Source organism: Leopardus geoffroyi, chromosome X, assembly GCF_018350155.1.
Source record: "Leopardus geoffroyi isolate Oge1 chromosome X, O.geoffroyi_Oge1_pat1.0, whole genome shotgun sequence".
Lineage (NCBI taxonomy): Eukaryota > Metazoa > Chordata > Mammalia > Carnivora > Felidae > Leopardus > Leopardus geoffroyi.
In genome coordinates, this window is record NC_059343.1 from 97,891,467 (window position 1) to 97,901,478 (window position 10,012).

A 10,012-nucleotide genomic window follows, 5' to 3' on the forward strand; every position below is an offset into this window, starting at 1 on the left:
TTATTTACAATGCTTACTTATTTTGAGAGAGAGAGACAGCATGAGCAGGGGAGGGAAAGAGAGGGAGGGAGAGAGAGAACCCAGAGCAGGCACCATACTGTCTGCATGGTGCCCCACGATGTGGGTCTGGATCCCACGAACCCTGAGATGGTGACCTGAGCCGAAATTACCAGTCGGATGGTCAGCTGACTGAGTCACCCAGGTGCCCCTCTCTGTGTTCAATTCTGGAAAATTTTATCTACAACATACACAAAAGCAGAAAGAATAGTACGTAAACAGAATCCTCATGTACCCATCACCCAGCTTCGACCGTTACTGGCTTTTTGCTAATCTTGTTTCAGCTACCATCCCCCCCCCTTTTTTTTGCTGTGCTATTTTTTTTAATTTAGCTGAATTCCATATAACATAAAATTAACCATTTTTTAAATTAAAAACTTGTGAGGGGCGCCTGGCTGGCTCAGTTGGTAGAGCATGTGACTCCTGATCTCAGGGTCATTGAGTTCAAGCCCCACGTTGGGCACGGAGTCGACGTTAGAAAAATTAATCGCGATAAAAAGCACATACTATAAAATTTACCCTCTTAACCATTTTTTTTTAAATGTGTATTTATTTTTGAGAGAGAGAACGTGAGCTGGGGAGGGCCAGAGAGAGGCGGGGAAGGGGATTTGAAGCAGGCTCTGTGCTGACAGCAGAGAGCCTGGTGCGGGGTTTGAACTCACGAACCATGAGGTCATGACTTGAGCTGAAGTCAATGCCCAACCAACTGAGCCACCAGGCTCCCCCACCAACTGTAACCATTTTTAAGTGTGCCATTCAGTAGTGTTAACTATATTCTCATTGTTGTGTGTGTAACAGATTTCTAGAAGTTTTTCATCTAGCAAAACTGAAACTCTACGCCCATTGAACAACTCTCCATTCCTTTCCCTTCACCCCCTCAGCCCCTGACAACCACCATTCTACTTTTTGTTCCCATAATTTTGACCACCTAGACGTCTCAAATAAATGGAGTCATACAGTAGGGTGTGTGTGCGTGCGTGTGTGTGTGTGTGTGTGTGTGTGTGTGACTGACTTATTTCACTCCATGTAATGTGTCAAGGTCCATCCACATTATACCATGTGACAGGATTTCCTTCTTTTTTTAAGGTTGAATGATATTCTGCAGTTAATCATTTAAATTCAGTACATTCTCCACCCTCTCTCTCTAATTGCAAAATCTTTTTGTCATCCCAGAAGAACACCTCATACCTGTTAAGTAATTACTCCCCATTTCCCCCTCTGCCACTCCCTAGCAACCACTAACCTGCTTCCTGTCTCTATGGATTTGCCTTTTCTGGGTATTTCATATAAAAAGAATCATGCAATATTTGATCTTTTGCGTCTGGTTTCTACCATTTAGCACAATGTTTTCAAGGCTCATCCAAGTTGTAACATGTATCAGTAATTCATTCCTTTTTATGGCTGAAGATATTTCATTATGTGGCTGTACCATAATTTTTTTATCTGTTCATCTACTGATGGACATTTGGGTTGTTTCCATCTTTTGACTGTTACAAATAATGCTGCTCTAAACATTCACATACAGGTATCTATATGGACATATGCTTTTATTTCTCTTGGATATATACTTAGGATTGGAACTGCTTGATTATATGGTAATTCTAGGTTTTTCTGTTTTTTTGGTTTTATTTTTTTTAATGTTTATTTCTGAGACAGAGAGAGACAGAGCACGAGTGGGGGAGGGGCAGAGAGAGAGGGAGACACCGAATCCGAAGCAGGCTCCAGGCTCTGAGCTGTCAGCACAGAGCCTGACGCGGGGCTCAAACTCACAAACCGTGAGATCATGACCTCAGCCGAAGTTGGATGCTTAACCGACTGAGCCACCCAGGCGCCCCCATTCTAGATGTTTTTTAAGTAACATCCACACCCAATGTGGGGCTCAAACTCATGACCCCGAGATCAAGAGTCACATGCTCTACTGATTGAGCCAGTCAGGTGTCCCTGTATGTTGAATTTTTTTTAGGAATTGCTAAACGTTTTTTTCCATAGCAGCAACACCATTTTATATTGCCACTAGCAATGTATGAGGATTTCAATTTCTGCACATCCCGGCCAACACTTGTTACTTTCTTTGGAGAAATGTCTATTCAAGTCCTTTGCCCATTTTTTAATTGCTTGTTTGCCTTTTTCTGGTTGAGTTGTAAGAGTTCTTTGTACATTCTGGGGGTGCCTGGGTGGGTCAGGCAGTTAAGCATCCAACTTTGCCTCAGGTCATGATCTCATGGTTCATGAGTTTGAGCCCCGCATCAGGCTCTCTGCTGTCAGCTCAGAGCCGGCTTCGGATCTTCCGCCCTACTCTGTCTCCACCCCTCCCCTACTCGTGTTCTCTCTCTCTCTCTCCCTTTCCCTCTTTCTCTCTCTCAAAAATAAATGAACATGAAAACATTTAAAAAATAATTCTTTGTACATTCTGGATACTAAAATCTTATTGGATACATACTTTGCAAATATTTTTCCCATTCGATGGGTTTTCTCTTTACCTTCTTGATGATGTACTTGGATGCACAAAAGTTTTTAATTTTGATGAAGTCCAATTTATCTATTTTTTCTTTTGGCACTCATGCTTTTGGTATCAAATCTAAGAATCCATTGCCAAATCCCAAGTCATAAAGATACATTCTTATGTTTTCTTCTAAGAGTCTTACAGTTTTAGCTCTTCTAGTGAGATCATTGGTTTGAGTTAATTTTTATATATGGAGTGAGGTAGGGGACCAATTTCATTCTTTTATATGTGGAGATCTGGTTGTCTCAGGACCACTTGGTGAATAGACTATCCCCACAACCGCCCCCCCCCCCCATTGAATGGTCTTGGCACTTTCTGTGGTATTTTAAAGCAAATTCTAGCCATCATGTTGTTTCATTTGTAAACACTTCAGTTTGCATCTCGAATCTATGAAGACTGCTTTTTAACATAACCGTCATGCCATGGTCATATGTAATAAAATTAACAATTATTCCTTAATATAATTTTTTTTAATTTTTTTTTAACGTTTATTTATTTTTGAGACAGGGAGAGACAGAGCATGAACAGGGGAGGGTCAGAGAGAGAGGGAGACACAGAATCTGAAACAGGCTCCAGGCTCTGAGCTGTCAGCACAGAGCCCGACGCGGGGCTCGAACTCACAGAGTGCGAGATCGTGACCTGAGCCGAAGTCGGCCGCTTAACCGACTGAGCCACCCAGGCGCCCCTCCTTAATATAATTTAACATCCAGTCCTTGTTCAAAGATTTCCTGTTGCCTCAAAATTCTCTTAACGCTGGTTTGATTGAAACAGGACCCAGCAGAGGCCCCTGGCTGGCTCAGTTGATAGAGTATGCGACTCTTGATCTCAGGGTCGTGAGTTTGAGCCCCACGTTGGGTGTAGAGACTAGTTGAAAAAAGAAACAGGATCCAAACAAGTTTCACACATTCAGACACAGTTCCTTTCGCTCTGATATATCATTTAGGGCCTGTGGGGCACCTGGGTGGCTCGGTCAGTTAAGCGTCTGACTCTCGATCGCAAGGTGGTGAGTTCAAGCCTCACGCTGGTCTTCACGTCCTGCGTGGAGCCTAGTAAAAGAACCTGATATATCAGACCCTGAATTCTACTGGTGCCACCACAGGATAACAAGTGAAAGCAAGCACAAACAGTACAGTACTCCATTCCTGGCACTGGCTATCACCTTGTCTTTGTTTTAATGATATTGTTCCAGTTATCAATTGTATTTTTGTAATCTTTATTTTTTTATTTTTTTTTATTTTTTTATTTTTATTTTTTTGTCATTTCATTTTTTATTTATTTATTTTTTTTATTATATGAAATTTATTGTCCAATTGGTTTCCATACAACACCCAGTGCTCATCCCAAAAGGTGCCCTCCTCAATACCCATCCCCCACCCTCACCTCCCTCCCACCCCCCGTCAACCCTCAGTTTGTTCTCAGTTTTTAACAGTCTCTTATGCTTTGGCTCTCTCCCACTCTAACCTCTTTTTTTTTTTTTCTTTTTTCCTCCCCCTCCCCCATGGGTTCCCGCCAAGTCTCTCAGGATCCACATAAGAGTGAAACCATATGGTATCTGTCTTTCTCTGCATGGCTTATTTCACTTAGCATCACACTCTCCAGTTCCATCCACGTTGCTACAAAAGGCCATATTTCATTTTTTCTCATTGCCACATAGTATTCCATTGTGTATATAAACCACAATTTCTTTATCCATTCATCAGTTGATGGACATTTAGGCCCTTTCCATAATTTGGCTATTGTTGAGAGTGCTGCTATGAACATTGGGGTACAAGTGCCCCTATGCATCAGTACTCCTGTATCCCTTGGATAAATTCCTAGCAGTGCTATTGCTGGGTCATAGGGTAGGTCTATTTTTAATTTTCTGAGGAACCTCCACACTGCTTTCCAGAGCAGCTGCACCAATTTGCATTCCCACCAACAGTGCAAGAGGGTTCCCGTTTCTCCACATCCTCGCCAGCATCTATAGTCTCCTGATTTGTTCATTTTGGCCACTCTGACTGGCGTGAGGTGATACCTGAGTGTGGTTTTGATTTGTATTTCCCTGATAAGGAGCGACGCTGAACATCTTTTCATGTGCCTGTTGGCCATCCGGATGTCTTCTTTAGAGAAGTGTCTATTGATGTTTTCTGCCCATTTCTTCACTGGGTTATTTGTTTTTCGGGTGTGGAGTTTGGTGAGCTCTTTATAGATTTTGGATACTAGCCCTTTGTCCCATATGTCATTTGCAAATATCTTTTCCCATTCTGTTGGTTGCCTTTTAGTTTTGTTGGTTGTTTCCTTTGCTGTGCAGAAGCTTTTTATCTTCATAAGGTCCCAGTAATTCACTTTTGCTTTTAATTCCCTTGCCTTTGGGGATGTGTCGAGTAAGAGATTGCTACGGCTGAGGTCAGAGAGGTCTTTTCCTGCTTTCTCCTCTAAGGTTTGGATGGTTTCCTGTCTCACATTCAGGTCCTTTATCCATTTTGAGTTTATTTTTGTGAATGGTGTGAGAAAGTGGTCTAGTTTCAACCTTCTGCATGTTGCTGTCCAGTTCTCCCAGCACCATTTGTTAAAGAGGCTGTCTTTTTTCCATTGGATGTTCTTTCCTGCTTTGTCAAAGATGAGTTGGCCATACGTTTGTGGGTCTAGTTCTGGGGTTTCTATTCTATTCCGTTGGTCTATGTGTCTGTTTTTGTGCCATATTTTTTTATTTTTGAGAGAGAGACCGAGCACGAGCCGGGGAGGGGCAGAGAAAGGGGGAGACACAGAATCGGAAGCAGGCTCCAGGCTCCGAGCTGTCAGCAAAAACAGAGCCCGATGCGGGACTTGAACCCACAGACCGTGAGATCATGACCTGAGCCGAAGTTGGACGCTCAACCGACTGAGCCACCCAGGCGCCCCTCCAGTTATCAATTGTTACATAACAGATCGCTTCAAAACTTACTGGCCTAAAAGAACGGCACTTATTGTATGATCTTTCATGTTTTCCGTGGGTCAGGAATTTCAGGAAGAGCTGGGCTAGAGGGGTGAGGCTCAGAGGCTCACATGTGACTGTGGCCGGGTGGTGAGCATAGCTGAAATTGCAGGGGCACGGAAGCAGCTGGGCGCCGGCCAGGGGTCTCGTCACTTCAGATAGTTTCAGGGCCTCTCCGAGTGCCCTCTCCACATGGGCTAGTCTGGGCTTCCTCATCTCATGGTGGCCTCAAGATAGACTGCTTATTTTTTTTTTTTATGTTTATGTATTTATTTTGAGAGAGAGAGAGTGTGTGCAAGCAGGGGAGGGGCAAAGAGAGAGAGGGAGGGAGAGAAAACCCCAAGCGGGCTCCTCACGGTCAGCACAGAGCCCGACGTGGGGCTTGAACTCATGAACCGTGAGATCGTGACCTGAGCTGAAATCAAGAGTCAGACGCTTAACCGACTGAGCCACCCAAACGCCCCTTGACAGACTGCTTATAATGGCAGCCCAGGGCTCTAAAGGGGTCCAAAAGAGCCAGATAGACAATGTATCACTTTTTATGAGGAGCCTCAGAAGTCGCGTTATGTCCCTCTGTCAGTCAAAAACCCACCAGGATTCCAGGAGAAGCAACATAGACCGTTGGCCTCATGGGTGTGCAGCCTGTGCAGAGTGGCATGGGACTCCACACTCAACGTTTATTTATTTTTGGGACAGAGAGAGACAGAGCATGAACGGGGGAGGGGCAGAGAGAGAGGGAGACACAGAATCGGAAACAGGCTCCAGGCTCTGAGCCATCAGCCCGGAGCCTGACACGGGGCTCGAACTCACGGACCGCGAGATCGTGACCTGGCTGAAGTCGGACGCTTAACCGACTGCGCCACCCAGGCGCCCCGGGACTCCACACTCAGATCGGGCCCTTGCTTGGTTAATGTTCTGTCATCGTCTTCTTCTTTTTTTTTTTTTTTTTTTCAATTTTTTATGTTTATTTATATTTGGGTGTGAGGGGTAGGGGGAGAGAGCGCATGAGCAGGGGAGCAGCAGAGAGAGAGAGAGAGACGGAGACAGAACCCGAAGCAGGCTCCAGACTCTGAGCTGTCAGCACAGAGCCCGACGCAGGGCTTGAACCCATGAACTGTGAGCTCATGACCTGAGCCGAAGTCATCTGCTCAACCGACTGAGCCACTCAGGTGTCCCTCTACTGTTGTCTTAAATTCAAAACACCTTTTGAGCCAAGGGCCATGCGTTTTCTTTTCTTTTCTTTCTTAAATTTCTTTCTTCCTTTCTTTCTTTCTTTCTTTCTTTCTTTCTTTCTTTCTTTCTTTCTTTCTTTCTTTCTTTCACAGTAATCTACGCCCAACATGGGGCTCAAACTCAAGATCCTGAGATCAAGAGTCACATGCTCTACCAACTGAGCCAGCCAGGCACCCCCTTTGCAACTCGTGTTCTATCAGTATCTTTTGGAGCTTTTTCCACATGAGTACATACATATATACCTCATCCTTTTTTTTTTTCATGTTTATTTTCTTTTTGAGAGAGAGAGAGCACAAGCAGAGGAGGGGTTTGGGGGGGGGGGGCGGACAGAAGATCCGAAGCAGGCTCTGCGCAGGATGTAGCAAACTGGATGTGCAGGACTCGAACTCACGAACCGTGAGATCACGACCTGAGTCGAAATTGGACGTTTAACTGGCTGAGTCATCCAGGCGCCCCTATACCTCATTTTTTTAAAATAACTATAGAGAATTCCTTAGTATGAATGAATCGTGCATGCACGCACCCATTCACTCAGCAAATATTTTTTGAGCACGTGCTGCGTGCCAGGCACTGGTCTAGGGATGGAAGATAGAACAGTCCCTTATGAACGGATATTTAAGTTGTTTCTAGTACTTGGCTATTACAAACACTGGTACAATGAGCATCTGTAGGCAGGCATCTCAGTTCACCTGTGAGAGTTTCTGTGTGGCATGAATTCATAACTCATAGAAGTGGAATTTCTAGGTCAAGGGCTCAAAGGCATCTCAAGCACTTGAATCTCAGGTTCAATTAGGGTAGATACGTGTGTGATGAAATTGAACGTATTTACTAAGTGTGGAAAGAGATCACCCGATACAATGCCCTACTGGAAGCTGTAGGATTGCCTCTACATTTTCCTTTTACTCTGTGAGTATAGTCATGTTCAAATCTTCCTCATCCTCAAGGTCCAGCTTAAATACCTCCTCCTTCAAGGAGCCATCCAGAGACCCTAATCAGGATGCGATGTCACCAGCCTCTTTCCCTCAAGCATGGTCTTTATTACATACTACCTTGTATCATAAAGACATTGTTTTTTTTTCCTAAACTTTTTTTTAATGTTTGTTTATTTTTTTTTTTAAATTTTTTTTTCAACGTTTATTTATTTTTGGGACAGAGAGAGACAGAGCATGAACGGGGGAGGGGCAGTGAGAGAGGGAGACACAGAATCGGAAACAGGCTCCAGGCTCTGAGCCATCAGCCCAGAGCCTGACGCGGGGCTCGAACTCACGGACCGCAAGATCGTGACCTGGCTGAAGTCGGACGCTCAACCGACTGCGCCACCCAGGCGCCCCTATGTTTGTTTATTTTTTGAGAGAAAGCGAGTTGGGGAGGGGCAGAGAGAGGGAGACAGAGAGAATCCCAAGCAGGCTCGGCACCTGTTGGCACCGAGCCCGATGTGGGGCCTGAACCCATCAACTACAAGATCATGATCTGAGCCACAGTTGGACGCTTAGCTGACTGGGCCACCCAGGCGCCCCTCACAAATACATTCTTTGCTAGACTTTCATCTTTTTCTTGAAGGCGATGGACAGTGTCTTTGATTCGTCCCGCTTTCTCCCTCAGTGCCTAGCATTAACGCTCAATGTTGATGTAACTAAACAGAAGCCTGAAAGCGAAAAAGTGAAACCTATAGCCTCAGGAATGAGCGTGGAGCCTGAAAGATGACCAGATGGTGTTTGTGCAGGATCAGTGTGACAAATGCTCCTGATGGCTCACACGGTCCAGCAGAAACTGCCTCCTTGTCCGACAGCATCTCATACCACTCTTCTTCCTCTGTGTTCCGGCCCCGCTGACCTTTTTATTTTGCTCCCGCCTTCGAATGCACCAAGTCCGCTCCCTTCTCCAGGCCGCGAGCCTGTTGTTCCTCCAGCTCTGGAAGGTTCTGCGTCTTGATCTCTGGTGGCTGCTTCTCTTCCATCAAGACTCACCTCTATGTTCACTTCTTCAAAGAGGCCTTCCTTGACCATCCATTCTAAAATTTTTTTTTAATGTTTATTTATTTTTGAGAGAGAGCATGAGCGGCGGAGGGGCAGAGAGAGAGGGAGACACAGAATCGGAAGCAGGCTCCAGGCTCTGAGCTGTCAGCACAGAGCCGGACGTGGGGCTCGAACTCACAGACTGTGAGATCATGACCCGAGCCGAAATCAAGAGTCCGACATTCAACCGACTGGGCCACCCAGGCGCCACATCAACCCTGTGTGCTTTCTTTTCTTTTCTTTTTTTTTTTTAATTTTTAAAAAATGCTTATTCTTGAGAGAGAATAAGCAGGGGAGGGACAGCGAGAGGGAGACACAGAACTGAAAGCAGGTTCCCCGTTCTGAGCCATCAGCACAGAGCCCCATGCAGGGCTTGAACCTACAAACCGTGAGATCATGACCTGAGATGAAGTCAGACGCTTAACTGACTGAGCCATCCAGGCACCCCCAACCCTGTGTGCTTCCAATGGCTACAGTGGAGTCTGTAGTCGGAAGGATGCTTTTTGGCTGGAAGCAACAGAATATGCAACTAATAGTTGCATAAACCCAAACGGCTTACTTTTTTTTTCAACGTTTTTTTTTTTTTTGGGACAGAGAGAGAGACAGAGCATGAACGGGGGAGGGGCAGAGAGAGAGGGAGACACAGAATCGGAAATAGGCTCCAGGCTCTGAGCCATCAGCCCAGAGCCCGACGCGGGGCTCGAACTCACGGACCGCGAGATCGTGACCTGGCTGAAGTCAGACGCTTAACCGACTGTGCCACCCAGGTGCCCCAAACGGCTTACTTTTATCATGTAAAAAGGAAATCAGAGATGGGCAGTACTAGGGTTGGTTTAGCAGGTGCATGCTATTCAGATTCTGGATCGGCTTCTCTGTAAAAATCTTTCCTCATGGTTATAAAATGGCTGCCAAGAGCAGACGCATCATGAGAAAACACGCCTCTCAGAAAGAAAAGGAGACAGAGGTCTCCCTGCCCATCTCTTTTTATCAAGGGGGAGAAACTTTCTCAGGAGCTTTCTTCCCACACTTCTCTTTTATATGCCATTGGCCGAAACTGAATGGGAGTCAAGACCATTCTTCTAGTAAAGGAAAGTGAGATTATTACAACTTTTTTTTAAAGCAGTCACAATTCACTGGGCGCTGGGCCCACCTTCTCCAAGCCCTGTGGCTCTGCCCTATAGGGAAAGCAAATCCAGCCTCCTTAGCAAAGAAAAAGTGCTATGGCTGTTGTGCAGGTAATCAACCGTGTGG

The 10,012-nt window shown here is 45.4% G+C and overlaps 1 non-coding gene across 1 annotated transcript; it reads left to right on the forward strand.

Moving 5' to 3' along the window:
* The first annotated feature begins 446 nt into the window (after window positions 1-446).
* On the forward strand, window positions 447-520 carry TRNAR-CCU. The gene has a single exon. It is a non-coding gene; the product is annotated as a tRNA-Arg (tRNA).
* Window positions 521-10,012: the final 9,492 nt, after the last annotated feature.